The 16176-nt window shown below is 41.2% G+C and overlaps 1 pseudogene; it reads left to right on the top strand.

The window, feature by feature from the left end:
* Positions 1–1410: 1410 nt before the first annotated feature.
* Positions 1411–16176, top strand: part of LOC138808706 (tubulin beta-2 chain-like) — a 40903-nt pseudogene continuing 26137 nt past the window's right edge.

A 16176-nucleotide genomic window follows, 5' to 3' on the forward strand; every position in this document is an offset into this window, starting at 1 on the left:
AAAAGAAATGCAAATCAAAACAACATTGAGATATCACCTCACTCCTGTTAGAACAGCAAAAATCAAGAACTCTAACAACAACAGATGCTGGAGGGGATGTGGACAGAAAGGAACCTTACTTCATTATTGGTGGGAATGTAAACTTGTTCAACCACTTTGGAAAGCAGTATGGAGGTTCCTCTGAAGACTTCACATAGATCTCCCCTATGATCCAGAAATCCCACTTTTGGGCATTTACCCAAATGTTTACAAACAAGACCACACTAAAGCTACCAGCACAACTATGTTTATTGCAGCATTATTTACCATAGCTAAGATATGGAACCAACCCAGATGCCCCTCAGTAGATGAATGGATCAAGAAAATGTGGTATATATACACAATGGAATTCTATGCCTCCATCAGAAAGAATGACATTTCCCCATTTGTTAGGAAATGGAAAGGTTTGGAAAAAATTATATTAAGTGAAGTAAGCCAGGCCCAAAGAAGCATAGGTCCCATGGTTTCCCTTATTTGCAATATCTTGTATAGGTATGAGTCAAGCGGAAAAGGTCAGATAATGTGATGTTAGGAAAATGAACCCTTAAATATGTATTTTAATGTTTTCGTTTCTTTCATGCATGTGTTTCTAACGCATTTATAAGATTATTTCTTTGTTGCTTTGTATGTCCCTCCCCCACAGTGTAACTCCCGCTTTCACTATATTTGATGTCAGTATAACATGTGGAGGTGATGGGGACAAACAAGTCGTTTAAGGATTCAGGTGGACCTGTTCCAACAATGAGAAGTACAAAATGTCATGTCAAAACCAGCTTTACAATGTCGGTGTGTGGGGGGAGGGGGGTATAATTGGGTGGGGGGAGGGGGGTAAAATTGGGTGGGGGGAGGGGGGAGGCGGGGAAGGGAAGTGAAGGGTAAACAAAGGAGGAGGCTGCAATGCTTGGTAAGAAATGTATGCATTATCCTGCCCATGTAATTGTAGCCCCCCCTGTACAGTATGTTCTCAAATAAAATAAAATACAATTAAAAAAAAAAAGAAAATGGTTGTTGATAAAATCTGCCATTTAGGTGAGATGAAGACAAAGGTTTCGTTCGTTCAGGTTAATTCTGAACCACACAGCAAGCCCAGAAGCTGTAGACTGTCTGAAAGCAAGGGAGCCAGCCTGCATCCCAGTGAACCATATTTATGGACACAGACATTTGCATTTCATGTAGCATCATGTGTCACAAACTATTTTCATAGACTGCATGCAGTCAGGTAAGAACAAGACTTGCCCTGCAAGGTGTAGTCTTTGTTCTCTGTGACAGACAAGCAGATGGATTGCTCACATCCATTGTTGCTCACATGGAACTCCTCTGATTAGTGCTGATTATTCCATGTTCTACAGCCCGTTCAGGACATGATTGAGAATGCTGGACCTGGCCAATTGTGCTCTGAACCATGTGGACATGAACTTCTTGGCAGACTGTATCCATGCTGCCCAGCTGGATGTGTTGCACCTCAGTAGACACAATCTGCTTCATTTATATCCTTCTACTTTCCTCAAGCTCCGGCAACAGGTTGCCCAGATAGTGCGGGTGTGGACCCCAGTGGAGTGTGCTATTACCCATAGCTATGTGGTCATGATGATCCTGGGCCTGTGTTCCTGCCTCTATCTCTAGGAGCTCAAGTTCCTTGCTAACCTGCTGTCAGCCTGCACCCTCAAGCGCCTCTTCTCTGCACTGTGTAAACTCCCTGAACTTCATTACATGGAGTTCCTGGTGCCTAAGAAATACTACCTGGAGAGTACTAGTATGAGCTGGCCATGTCCACATATGATCAGTAGAAATATGCTTGATTGCAGAAGAGCTGCATGCCATGCTACTATGGGCCAAGCAGGAAGACATCCCCACCTCCCACCACTTTTCTGGAGTTTTCACCCAATAGTTAATGAGACCAGCCATGAGCTTGGTGCTTTCTTGTTTCAAACTTTCAAAACTGCTTTAGAAAACTTTCCCAGGGGCTGGGAAGGTGGCTCAGTGGTAGACCGCTTGCCTTGCATGCTCGAGGGCCTGGGTTTGATTCCTCAGCACCACATAAGCAAAAAGAAAACCCTGGAAGGGGCGCTGTGGCTTAAGTGGTAGAGTGCTAGCCTTGAGCTGAAGAGCTGAGGGACAGTGCCCAGGCCCAAAGTTCAGGCCCCACGACTGGACCCAAAAAAAAAAAAAAAAAAAGAAAACTTTCCCAGAACATTAAAACAAGTAGAGTAGGCCCTTGAATTGTGCTAAGGAAATGTCTTGCATTTCAACCAGCCCTGTTGCCCAGAGATCAATCCCTATATCAGATCCTAAGGCTAAGATGAAAGCAAATGTAGTTTCAATGAAAAACCTTTGTTAGAGAAAGCTGTAGATACACATGACAGACAATGTAGGAAGAAAACATGCCTTCTAAATGTGACATCGGAAGCCCTGGGGTTCAATTCTTTTTCCTTTTTTGTGCCAGTCCTGGGGCTTGAACTCAGGGCCTTTGCACTGCCCCTGAACTTCTTTTACTCAAGGCTAGCACTGTACCACTTGAGCCAAAGCACCACTTCTGGTGTTTTCTGCTTATGTGGTGCTGAGGAATCGAACCCATGAATTCATGCATGCTAGGGAAGCATTCTATCACTGAGCCATATTCCCAGCCTCCTGGGATTCAATTATAGGACTAGGTGAAGCTGTTACAGCAGAGGTCCAGGCATTGTGGTAGAGTGTTCAATTGGACCTAGGGCAGCATGTGCTGGAAGCAGTAACAGGGAAAAATCAGATCACTTGTCACAGAATACAAATAAAAGGTAATGGGTACATTTCTTATCAAGCATTGTTGCCTCCCACTTTGTTTCCTCTTACCATCCCTAATAAGAAATGTACTCATTACCTTGCTCATGTACTCATGTAATTGTAACTTCTCTGTAAGGTATTTTCACAAATGTGTGTGTGTGTGTGTGTGTGTGTGTGTGTGTGTGTGTGTGTGTGTGTGTGTAAATACAAATAAAAGAAGATCTCATAGAAAAACAAACAAGAGAAAAAGACTGAAAATGAAAAGTAAAATGGAAAGGGAACCCGACTTTTGGGCCTAGCAGAAACTCAGCAGATCTGGTAGGAATTGTTCTGCATGGTGTGGCAATATTTCCTGGAGAATGTTTGCAGGGAATAGAAGCAGGGCTGGTTTTTGGTTGTTACCAGTGGCTTTGTGCTTGTTTTGCTCTGCATCCAGCTCAGTGAAAGCCTGATTTGAGGGTATCTCATGACTAAGAGATGCTCCAGTATTTCTTAGTAAAATTCATATTCCATTTTCTGCTGAGCAGCTAGATTCATTTGACCACCAGCCTCTACCACTCCCAAGCCTCGTCCTTTGGTTCTACTAATCAGAGCCAGCCCTAGCTCTGGGAACAGGCATTAGAACTCTATTCTGTTACAGTAACATTCTTACCTGCCAGTGGCAGTCAACAGAGAGACCCAGTTCTCCTTTAGAGATGCCAGAGACGTTCTGCAGCTAGCTGAATCACAACTAGCTACCAACACTTTTCTGTTCAAGAGTTCCTATGACTCCAACAGAAGTCACATACTGGGGACTCTTTTCATTGCTCTCACTAAAACGCCACAGCACTGTATAACCTGATGTCCCCACATTCTGCTGCAGGAAAGGTAACAGGCTGGAATCTGTGCAATTTGGCTTGAAAAATTTGTTACAGTGAGTGAAAGATTGATTCCTGCCTAATTCCTCCAGCTCAAGCAAGACACCAGGTACAAGAAAACAAGGGTGGCCACATGCCTGTCAGCAGGCAGGTTCCAATCAGTGCCTGGCCAAGGATATAACACTTGGTCCCCAGGGGACAATAGCCCTTCATCCAGTGTAGAACATTCAACTTGTGGGCCTGGTCAAGGAAGTCTCCTTGTGGCCTAAGAGAGCATAAGCCACTTTTTATTTTCTGCTTCTTTGTGAAAACAAGCCCTATATAAGTCCATCCAAAATATAGTCCCTCAAACAACCTCCAAACCTGAAAGGTCTATGCACCTTGCTGGCAATAAACAGTCCCCACCTGTTGATCATTGAGTCTGGCCTATTCCTTTTCTGTTTTCCTCCATTTTCTTAACAGTGAGAATGCTGAAACAGGTATGTGGGTTCAGGAGACAATCATTCCCAGGTTGCCAATGGATGTTCATGGCTACTTCTAGATTTTAGGTCTGATCCTACTCTATTTTTACTTTGAGGTTACCTGAGATATCCTTAAAACAAATTCCCCTCATTAGTGTCTAAGACAACTTAATCACTGTTATTTCAATTCTTACAGGGTCTGAGAATGAGTCCATCAAAACGGGCTTAGAGATTAAAGAAGTTTTTTAGGTGTTACAGAAGTTGTCCTGCCAGGGACACAGTGTAGACTTGGGAGCTAACACTATGACCCTAAACATGAACACAGCCTAGGCTAATGAAGGCAAAAAACACAAGCAGGTACAAGCTGCAAAGTTCTATTAATATGATAACATCAACTTTTTTTTTCAAACAAGGGACTTTTACAATGGCAATTTCCTGTTATTTCATTCCTCAGTTTCAAGCAAGAGATTATTGCATTCCTCAGTTCCCCATAAGAGGTTAATATTCTGACTCAGTGTCCTTGCTTGGTCTTGGGGTCTTTAATCCTAAGAGATCCTTACATTCCCCTTTCTTTTTGTAACTGAGTCAAATTCTTGACTCTTTTTCCTGACTCAGGAGGCTGTACTGGGCCTGAAGGGCCATCAGCTTGACAGTCCCAATTATTTTTTCTATAAGTGATATCAAAGACTTAACCACACAGGAACCAGTAATAACAAGTAGAAGAAATAGTATAATTGCTGGTGGCTAGGGATACTAGCCACCAGGCCAAAAGGCTTTGAACCCATACTAGATCTAGTTTAGCAGATGGATGCTGTTGGAGTCCTTCACACAGTTTACCTACAACCTTTATGTTTTCTTCTCCAGCCGTGATTCATTTACACAGTATCAGCACTCTTCCCTTAGAAAAACATAGGTTCCCTCTTTGGAAGCTGTGAGAAGGTCTAGTGCCCTATGATTCTGCAAGGCCACCCCCGCTAGAGAGTTCAGTTGTCTTTGTATGCATGCCAGAGACACTGAAGAGGCATGAGTATCCTCATCTACCCTCTCCTCAAATTCTTGAGCAAGTTTTAAACTATGTCTTACAGCACCTCCAGCAAAAGCTACTCCTCCAACAGAGGTAACCATACTCACCCCTAACATTATAGGAATAAAATCTGTCCTCTTGGTTAAGAGGTGGGATAACAATCTCTGAAAATTTTCACTTTTGGTATAAAGATTTAATTGGGGAACTGCTGTTATCAAAATCCAAGAGACCAAGGTTGGATTAATGTATGAACATAGGCTTCCATTGCACCAGAACATAGTAGGAGAAGGGGTGTGACATCAAGATACCTGAAGCAGTTTGTCATATTCCACAAGTTGAGTTGGTTGGTAAAATTAAATTGCTACAATCAGGGACATTACAATAGCAGAAGTAAGAAAACTGTCCCCTTGTCTCTGATTTTAAACTGCCAGTGGTAGTTAACATCATTTAGAGCACAGAAGCATAAATGAAAAATTATGATGAGATAAGTCTTAGCTTGAGAGGCTTTTCAGGGTCCTTATACACCATCCATTTGTCTCTTCTGGTAGCAGGGCCACCTTAAGTGGTGAAGCGTGGATCCAGGACCAGATCCCATTCACCTTGACAGTGGTTGGAGCTGTTAGGATAGCAGTATAAGGTCCTTTCCATTGAGGATAGTTAGTTTTTTTTTTATGTCATATGACCCACACAGTGTCTCATGATCAGTAATTAGGGCCAACTACAGGGGCTGCCTGCAGGAGTGCCTGAAATTGGGAATGGAGTTCCTGTTGAACAGTCTGCAGTGCCTGTAAAGACTGGAGCAGTCATCTATGTCAACATTGCAGTTTTTAAGCGAGGACACAAGAAGGATGGTCTGCCAAACATAATTTCACAGGGCATAAACCCTTTGGAATAGACAATGCAATGGGAGCGCAAAAGGGCAAAGGGAAGGAGTCATTCAGTCATGGTAAATTTAAGAGAAACCCCTCTCACAACGAGTCTACCTGGCTGCTCTAATTAGCTAAACCAGCATCTAGATTGAAGTGGGCATATCCTTCCTCCCTACCATACAGATAAACATAAAGAATAGTTCCACATCAATTCACCCATCCTGACTCTATGTATATGAAAGCTAGTTTAATTTCATACCAACTTACTCATAAGCTTCATTTTTAAGACATACTCCTACCATTTGTTACATACTTAAACTTTCTGGGGTTTGTCTTCTTCCCCTTTTCACTGTGACAAACATTTTAAGACAATCCTTATTTTTATATCTTTTTTTTTTAATCCAGATGAGATTTTTTTTCAATTCCTTTCTAAGGCTTTCTTTACTACACTCTTTCTTTCCCTGAGTTTCTTTGTGGCTTTTGGGCCCATTTTGCTTCTTTGGCTTGAGGAACCAGGTTATCAGAACTGCCTCAAGGCATCCCTTGGGTGGAGAATTTTGTTAAATTTTTAATTCTAATAGCAGGGGTGAGTTTCATTCCTCTTACTACCTCCATTGATAAAGATCTCTCCTTTATAGCTATTGTTGGAAGCGGCCTTTTACCACACCCAAACCAAGCAAGGCTTTGATTGTAGAGTGGATTTCTAGTTTCCTAATCCTTGAAGTGCCTGAGGCATGCCAGTGATATCATCCTTGCCCTCAATATCTACTGTGGGAATAGAGAGAGTTACTGGATATCACTAAAATAATATACCACAGACTCAGTTTCAGCAGATCCAAAGCAGCTTTCCACTGGGAAGCAGTCAGAGGTGATGGAGTCAGGCAGGAGTCCAGTCCACTGTCACTATGGTCAACATGGTCAGGATGACAACATAGATTTCCTTCCAGATGACTATAAGGCCGTCCTTGAACTTTATCCAGAAGGGTGGGTAGAAGCAGCAGCAGGGTCCCACACTGACTCAAAAGGGTTATCACACATTTTTCTGGGCTGCAAATTTCTACTAAGACTGGTTAAGGATATGTGGCATAGGCTTGATAGGCGGGTGTCCAGCTGGTTTTTAAGGCAACATTTGAGGCAGTGGCCCAGGACAATTGACCAGGGTGACAACTTTTATTAACTAGATAGTTCTTTTAATAAGGCTTGTAACCATTTCCAAAATGTGCAGTCTCCACACTTACACACTGTTAGCACTATGTCCCATGCCTCTTCCTTTTCAGGTAAGGAAAAAATTATTTCTGACCCCTTTTTGTGGCCATCAGTACTTTAATACAAGAACACATACACAAAGACATTAGAGAGGGATATGATACAATTCAAATAACATCTGGAGCTTGAAAATATTGTGCAAATGTGAATGTCTTAGAATCAGTAAATGAGAGTGGTTATATAAGATGTTAATAGTATGTTCATAGTAAAAAAGCAGTGAAGAAGTATGTGGGAACTCTCACTACTCTTTGCAACTCTTCTTTGAGTTTAAAATAATTTCAAAACAAGAAGGCTTTCAAGACAAGATATGGCTTAAGTATATCCATCCCATATTTTTTGGTTTTGTTTTTGAGAAAAGTGTTAAATCTTTGAAGAGGAAGCATTCACCCAAAGGGAGACAAAACATTCAAATCCAACTTTGACTCCCTAACCTGTGGCATATATCTCTGAATTTTTTATTTCCCTATAACTTCTCAAAGTACAAGATAGTTCTCAATTTGACACTTCGAGATTTGACTCATGGAGGTCGTTGGCACCAAAGGTGAGCAAGTAAGAAGCAACATTAGCCAGGCACCAGTGGTTCACACCTGTAAACCTAGCTACTGAGGAGGCTGATCTGAGGATCACGATTCAAAACCAACATGGGCAGGAAACTCCCTGCAATTCTTTTTTATTTTGGCGTGGGGGTCGGGTGGTGGGGCCTGAACTCTGGGCCTGGGTGCTGTCCCTCAGCTCTTCAGCTCAAGGCTAGCACTCTACCACTTGAGCCACAGCGCCACTTCTGGCTTTTTTTTTTCTGCTTATGTGGTGCTGAAGAATCGAACCCAGGGCCTCAAGCATGCAAGGAGAGCTCTCTACCACTGAGCCACCTTCCCAGCCCTCCCTGTGATTCTTATCTCCAAATAATCACCAGAAAACCAAATAGAGTTCTCGACCTCAGCTGAAGAGCACAAGGACAACGCCCAATCCCAAAGTTCAAGCCCTACTACCACCAAAAAAAAAAAAAAAAGAGAAACAACATTAAAGCTGTTTGTTTTTTGGGCTTTGTGTATAAGCTACACATCCCTCAATTGTGAAATCATACAGTTTGGCTTTTCTTACCATGCCTTTTTCTCATAATATTCTGCATAATCTCCACTTATTTATGATGCATTAGGCTTTGCAGCAATAAATAAGCCCCATGATGAAAGTACCTCATTCTGTTCACAGCTTTGTACCCAGTATTCAGGACAACACTTGATATTCACTGAAAAGAAAAGAGACCATTATAATAAGAGATAATGCCTCGATAAAAGACATAAGGTCTGGGGATATCAACTTCCCACCCCCGCCTCTACCTCGAGAGCCCTCAAACAAGCCCAGATGAGCTGGTTTCTAAGATGATGTCCAGGTCCAGTAGGCACTTTGGGCAGGTGACGTCTCTCCTGGGGACAGAGCAGCCAAAGCTTTTGCAAAACTATTGCTGGAAACTTATTTTGGAACTCTTGTGACAAAAGAACACTGAGAATTGCTTTGATGTGCTGATGTTTTCATCATTTTCTTGGTACTTCAAAGACAAAATAGTCGAGAAGCCAGCAGCAACAGCTAGCTCTGCTCAAAGCTTCAGGGTAATCCGTTTGTATGACTCTTCTAGCTCCACTAGGATTAAGGTGCACTCCCATCCATAGATGGTGAATTTGCCAACACAATGCTACAAATGACCAGACTTCATTTCTTTAGACAGCCTAAGTAGTTTGTCCCCTCCAATGTCCCTGGGAACATCAGCTTTTGATGTTACATTGGCAATATAGGAATTGTCTACATGACCAAGGGTGGAGCCACAAAGAGGCACTCCAGCCCAGGAATGCTAGCTAGTAAATGGAGAGGCCTCATGGAGGGAAGACCATATTCCAAGCAATTTCCAATCTATGACTCTTTCTCAAAGCTCTTTTGGGAGGTCTTCTATTTCACTGTTGTCTTTTTCATTCATTCCATATTAGCTGCAGCTCTGAGTGCCCAGTCAAAATCCTGGCAGATGGGATTGGGCAGAAACCTGAGTTACTGCCCAAAGAGGTATTATGTCTCATTCTCCCTGGAGACAGAATGCATCTTCCAACAAAGCTTGCTCAGCCTTTTGGAGAGGAGCACACATGAGCTGAATCCTGACAACAGGAGGAAGAAAACTTCAGAGGAGGTTTCAGGAGCCAGGGGGCAGAAAAGTCTTTTTTGTTTGTTTGTTTTATTATTAGTAAATTTTATTGTGAAAACATTGTACAGAGGGGTTACAATTACATGAACAAGGTAATGAGTACATTTCTTATTAAGCATTGTTGCCTCCTTTTTTTCCCCTTACCATCCCTACCAGCCCAACACCCTCCCCCCCCCCCCCGCTGAAAAGTCTTTACATTACAAGGGACAGTCACTTCCATAGGAAGTGTCTAAAGACTAGAAGTACCCTGTGGACAGTGTCAGCTGGCAAAGGCAGACTCAACCATCAGTTGATTTCATTCAGGCATAACATCCCAGTACTTGTAATATTCAGTTGTTGAAACTCAGGGGTTTGAGGAAAACACAGGACTTACATCCAAGTTCACTGTAGAAAAAGCAACTGAAATGTGCTCTTTCCTAAGGTTGTAAACAAGTAGCCTTATTCAAACACCAAACAATAAAACCAGATTACATTATGTGTTTTAATGCGTATTTGTGTACATGCACAACAGACCTGGGCCTGTACATGGTCCCTGAACTTTATTACTTAATGCTAGCGTGTTCTGTCACTTGAACCACAGCTCAACTTCTAGTAGTTAAGTGAAGGTAAGGTTCTCGTGGGCTTCACTCTTACTAAGCTGACTTTGACCCACAATCCTCAGATCTCAGACTCCTGAGTTGCTAGGAATACAGGCTTGAGCTATTGGAATCCAGGGGTTCTTTAAATGCCAGGAATGGGATGGATAGATGACTAGTTCCAAGGTAATGATGAGATTATGCATGTCTGGGTAGAAGGTGAGAAAAGGGAGAAAGGATATAAAAAGATTGGAGCTAGAACATGGCAGGGAGATGCCTCATGTGGTGAAGGCTTCGGTAGGGTCTAGTGGGATGAAATCACAGGCTTTGAGACTGTCAGTTTTGGCTGCCTCCATCTTGAAACCATGGACAGAATGGGTAAGCTTTCTATGGCTAGAAGCCCTTTGGGTGATGACACAAACCATAGGAGGTGTATGAAGATAAGAAGTCACCCAGGGGTGGCTCACATTTGTAATCCTAGCTACTTGGAAGGATGAGATCTGAGGATTGTGTTTCAAAGCCACCCTGGGCAGGAAAGTCCATAGCCTCTTATATTTAATTAACCCGCAAAAAATTGGAAGCAGAAGTGTGGCTAAAATGGGAGGCTGACAACCTTGAACAAAAACAGCTAAGGAAGAGCATGAGGCTTTCTGTTCAAACTCCAGTACTGGCACACAAAATAGAGCATAGATAGACAGACAGACAGACAGACAGACAGACAGACAGATAGATAGATAGATAGATAGATAGATAGATAGATAGATAGATAGATAGATAGATAGATAGATAGATAGATAGATAGATAGATAGATAGATAGATAGATAGATAGATAGATAGGTAGGTAGGTAGGTAGGTAGGTAGATAGATAGATAGATAGATAGATAGATAGATAGATAGATAGATAGATAGATAGATAGATAGATAGATAGATAGATAGATAGATAGATAGATAGATAGATAGATAGATAGATAGATAGATAGATAGATAGATAGATAGATAGATAGATAGATAATGGACTAATGGACTAATGGACTTCAGGTACTGTAAGGAATATCCTATCTCAAGTTGGGAGACATGGACTGGAGATTGGGGTGGTCAGTCTTCAGTGTGCAACCATAAAGCTTCCCTAACTGATAGAAACCTGGTGGGAAGAAAAAGCCATGCCAGTGTGTCAGGGTGATGTCAGGGCCAGCTCTAAAGCAAGAAGGCTATCAGAATCTGTGTTCTGCCTATGAAGAAGAGAACTCATTGCTCTAGAAAGTGAGGGAATTGATACCTAAATTACCCATCTTGAATAGAAATGGAAGTGGAGTTGTTTTTACGATAACTTAATATTCTGTCTAAGAGCTATTTCTGTACATACTACCTCCTAAATAAAAGCAGGTTTATTGACAAAAATACCAGTTACGTATGATTATACATTTCAATAAAACAATTGTAGTACTTAATACTTTAGGGAATATACTACAGTATTTGTTCTGAAAATGTTTATTCCCTATTTTTACCTGATACATAATGTACTATGTGCTACCACATGTTGTTCAGATGCATGTATAACATGGCATATTTTTTAAATCAGAGTAATTCTAGTGTGAGTTAGTGCAAAGTAGTCAATCAGAACATGTGGTCTATAGAACTGGCAGATGGCATGATCAGCTGCTAAACCAAAGCTAGCTGACATGGATATGGGCGAAGAGGGCTACAGAAGAATAAAGAGTATGCTCAAAATGTTGAGTACATAAGGATGGGGCAATAAATCTTTGAAGTCATAACATTACAAGAAACAGAAAGGATAGCCACCAATCGGAAAGCCATCTTCAAGGTCTACAATTCTCCCTATTTAACCCAAGACCAATCTCTGTAATGAGGAAGATGGCCAAGATGGCTGACCTGGGCCGAATTGCCCTTTTCTCTGTGGTGTGTCTATAATATGTGCTCTTTGTTATTTTTCTCTTCTACTAAACCCTTCGATCATCTTTACATATGTTTTCTTCTTACCTGAATTCTCCTTATGCTGGATGCAAGGACCCAGGTTGGATAGCTGCCTTATAATTTGTGGTAACATGTAATGGATTCAATTAAGTATGTTTTATTCTGATTTAGGCTCAATGAATGGACACAATTCTATCTGTCTGTCTGATCTGTTCAAATACAGCATTTATAGTGAACACAATAAAAATTCTGTCTTCAAGCCTTAAATATTTGTCATTACCTATCTGTCACCCTTGTATGTGAAGGTACACCTGAACCTCTTCTTCCTAAGTGTACTTTATACAAACATTTGGGACTACATAATTTCTTGAGCATGGTCTGGTTGGATGAAGACAGCTATTTGTGTTTAGACAGTATCTCAATATGTTGCTTAGGTGAGCCCTGAACTAGAGTTCAAGTGAGCTTCTGGCTTTAGGTTCCAGAATAGCTAGAACTATAGACATATGAGACAAGCAGAGATGGTCAGAAAAGATGATGCTAGGCGAAATGAACCCCAAGATAACTCTATTATTTTTAACACTTTGTTTTTGTTTTGCTTCCTGTGTCAAGAATACCTTTTCCTTTCAATAGGCATGTAGTATTTTAAGAATTGCTTTCCAGTTAGTTGAATACATGCGGTAATAATTTTATCACCTAGGTTATTTTTCCAGACCTTGCCTAGGACGGACATATGGTGCTGAGGCATGCTTGCCCAGAATATCTTCCTCTCTCTGTGACTTATTTTGAGGAATATTCAGATGTATTTAGCTGGGTCAAAGATGAGGCATATTTCATTACTTAATGTACTTTGTCAAGCTGTCCACAAAACATTTAATTAATTTGCTCTCCCAACAATAGATTCTAATTTCTTGCTTTCTCTGCAAATCTCACAGTATTTAAAAAAAGAAAAAAGAAAAAATTTCTGCCAGGTGCTGGTGGCCCACGACTGTAATACTTGTTACTCAGGAGGCTGAAATCTGAGAATTGTGGTTCAAATCCAGCCCAGGCAGGAAAGTCTGTGAGACTCTTATCTCCAATTAACCACCAGAAAACTGGAAGTGGAAATTTGGCTCAATGTGGTAGGGCTCTAGTCTTGAGCAAAAATGCCCAGGGACAGTGCCGGGACCCTAAGTTCAAACTCTATGATCAACAAAAACAACAATTCTAATAGACACAGAGAACTCTTCTGATATTTGCTAAAAGCATATTTCTTTGTCCCCTTGCTTATATGTTATACCTCAGAAAGTGAGACAACTGAGAATTAAGGAATTTAAAATTAAAAGAGAACTCCACCTCCAAGGATTTCTATCTTGCCCCATTAGCAACACTGCTCCACCAGAGCCTTGCGTTACAAGAGAGATAGTATATACAAAGAAACTTGCATGAAATAAGGAAGGCAGAAGGAGGCTGTCCTCTGCTGCCCTACCAGCACCCCAGGAATTGATTCCTGGTAAGCAGAGACACATCAGTATGGAAAATAGATGACTTCAAGTATTTTATTCTCTAGATAGAACTGGAGTATAGGGAAGTGGGCACTGAGCATGGAGCTAGTTAGCTGGCAGGCAGGAAAAGAGAATTTTCTTATTTCAAGGTCAGAAAAGACAAATGAAGTGTAGGTTCACAGCTGGAGTCATAGATCCAAGTGCAAGCATTGCTGCTTACCAAGGAACTCAGGCTCATATCCCTGAGCCTCAGTTTATTTAAAGAGTGTTGAGTACAGTGTACTGTATCATCCTTGGCATTTGGGTGAATTGTAAAGGGAAACATGCAGGTAGGCAGAATCCAGGAGGCACATCAACTCAGTGAATGATTTTATTTCACAAATCAAGTGAGGCTTAAATTGAGGGCTTCCACATGTGTGCACCTCCTCTTCTAAGATCCCTAACAAGGGGCTAGGACAACTCTGTGTCTCTGTGGCCCTTTCGATCCCCTCTGTTTTTTCCTTTCAGTGTCTTTTCCAAGACAAGCTCTAGTGCATTAAGCAGCCTTTAATGTAGGCAAAAGAAACACTGAGAGCTATTCCCAATGCTTAGACAAGAATCTCCCACTGGCATTACTGATGATCTTGTCTAATGTAAAATCTCACCTATCCCCTATGGTCATTAAGGCCAGCGATGGACACAGCTAAGTCCATCACTTTGTTGCCTGTATTTTCCATGCCACATATTAGTGAGATATCCCTTCTATTGTTCAGCTATCTTGGGGAGGGCAGAGATAGCTATGCCAGCAACAAAGAAAGGTACTTTCTGCTTTATTAAGCTGGCACAGGGAGGAGCTTCTCTGTGGAACAAGTGGCCAAGGATGCCGCTTGCTTCTATGGCAACCCAACATGCAGCCAGCATTCAGGGTTAGCTCTGTCCACCACATTTAACAGAACTGAAAAACGTGGCAGAATTTCTGTTATTTCTGAAAGACCAGGTTACACTTTAATCACTGGTTGTAATAGCTAATCTGAGAGGGTGATCTATCCCACTGCCCAGGGGCCTTGAAAAATTAGCTCAACTTCAAGGGTTACCCACAATGATTTCCATGGTGTCAAGTGAGTACAACATCAGCAGAGTGGGAAACAAATAAAAATAGATGCATTTGGGGCTATTCCAGTTTCCCATCCAGGAAACACGAATTCAAACAATCTTGAAAATACATTCTTAAAATATGGCTGCAGAATTTTAGCTCAAAAACACGAAGGAGAGATGGGAATTCCATTGCTTATTTGTCAGGACTTTTGATTGGGACTGGCAAAAGGTGAACTGTTTTGTAAGACGTTGGTTGGGGTGAAGCCCCTGTCTCTGAACAGGTTAGGAGAATGGCTTTACAGCCCAGAAGGATAGCAGAGGTTGGCAAAAATTTTTTCAGGGGACTGTAGTAAGGGCATGGCTGGTCTACATCCCAGTTCAGCTGCAAATATGTCTGAAATCTGACCTGCTGCTTCCATTTTTAGTGTCTCAAAGCAATGCTTGACATTCTTCCTCGATAAATTGCCAATTTCTTCTGAAGCTCTCATATTCATTCTAATTGCCTATTATTCCCACCATAATATAAATAAGATAAATAAGCCATGTTTGCTGCAATTGCAATTTGTTGAAATTCTTATCTCTTTCTAAAAATTCCTGTATAGATTTGATGGCTAAATGGTTATCTAGAAATATCTGCACAGTATCAACTTTGATAATTCAGGATTTTTTCTCTTCCTTTTCACTTTTGTTTCCCCTGAAGATTGAACCAAAGCCTGTGCATGCTATGTAGGTGCTATAGTATTTGAGTTATGTCCACAACCCCTTTTGTTTATACTTGGGGGTTAATATAGTTTTGCTAATCTACTAGGGCTGGACTTGAACAAGAAATCTTCCTACTTTGGCCTCCAAAGAAGACAGTATTATACCTATATACCAGAACACATAGCAATTTTTTATTATTGTTTTTTATTGTGAAAATACCACACAGAGGGATTACAATTACATGGGCAAGGAAATGAGTACATTTCTTATCAAGCATTGTTGCTCCTCCTTTGTTTCCCCTTCCCATACCTTCCCATTTCCTCCTCCCTCCCCCCCTCCCCGCTAAAGTGGCAAAGTTTCTTTTTTTTGCCCCATGACCGACAAAAATAAAAAATAATGAAACACATAGAAAATTTTTCTAGCTAAAATCTCCACAGGATCTATTTGTATATGAAAGAATTTTCCACAATTATTTGAAACTCATTTAAAAAAAGAGAATGTACCAAAAAAACGAAAAAATCACATAGTACATTAAAAGTGCAACAACAGGATGGGAAGGTGGCTCAGTAGTAGAGTACTTGCCTCTATTTATTGCAATCATGTGGCCCTGGGTTCAATTCTTCAGCAACATCTAAACAGAAAAAGCCAGATGTGATGCTATGATTCAAGTAGTAGAACATTAGCCTTGAGCTGAAGAGCTGAGGGACAGGCCCCAGCCCAGAGTTCAGGCCTCATGACCACCCGCCCCCTGCCAAAAATAAAAAATAAAAACAAGTAAATTTTTTGTATTTTCTTCCCACTATGATATATCCCCTGTTGTCACTGTATTTGATTTTGGTACTCTGGTATTTTATATACGTTTATCTGAATAAGGAAAAGGAAGGGGAACAACAGAAAGGTGAGAAAAGATGACAGAGCAGCAATATACACAGAATAATATGTCGGA

The sequence above is a fragment of the Dipodomys merriami genome, unplaced genomic scaffold, assembly GCF_024711535.1.
Source record: "Dipodomys merriami isolate MVZ:Mamm:240054 unplaced genomic scaffold, mDipMer1.0.p SCAF_47, whole genome shotgun sequence".
In the NCBI taxonomy this organism is placed as follows: domain Eukaryota; kingdom Metazoa; phylum Chordata; class Mammalia; order Rodentia; family Heteromyidae; genus Dipodomys; species Dipodomys merriami.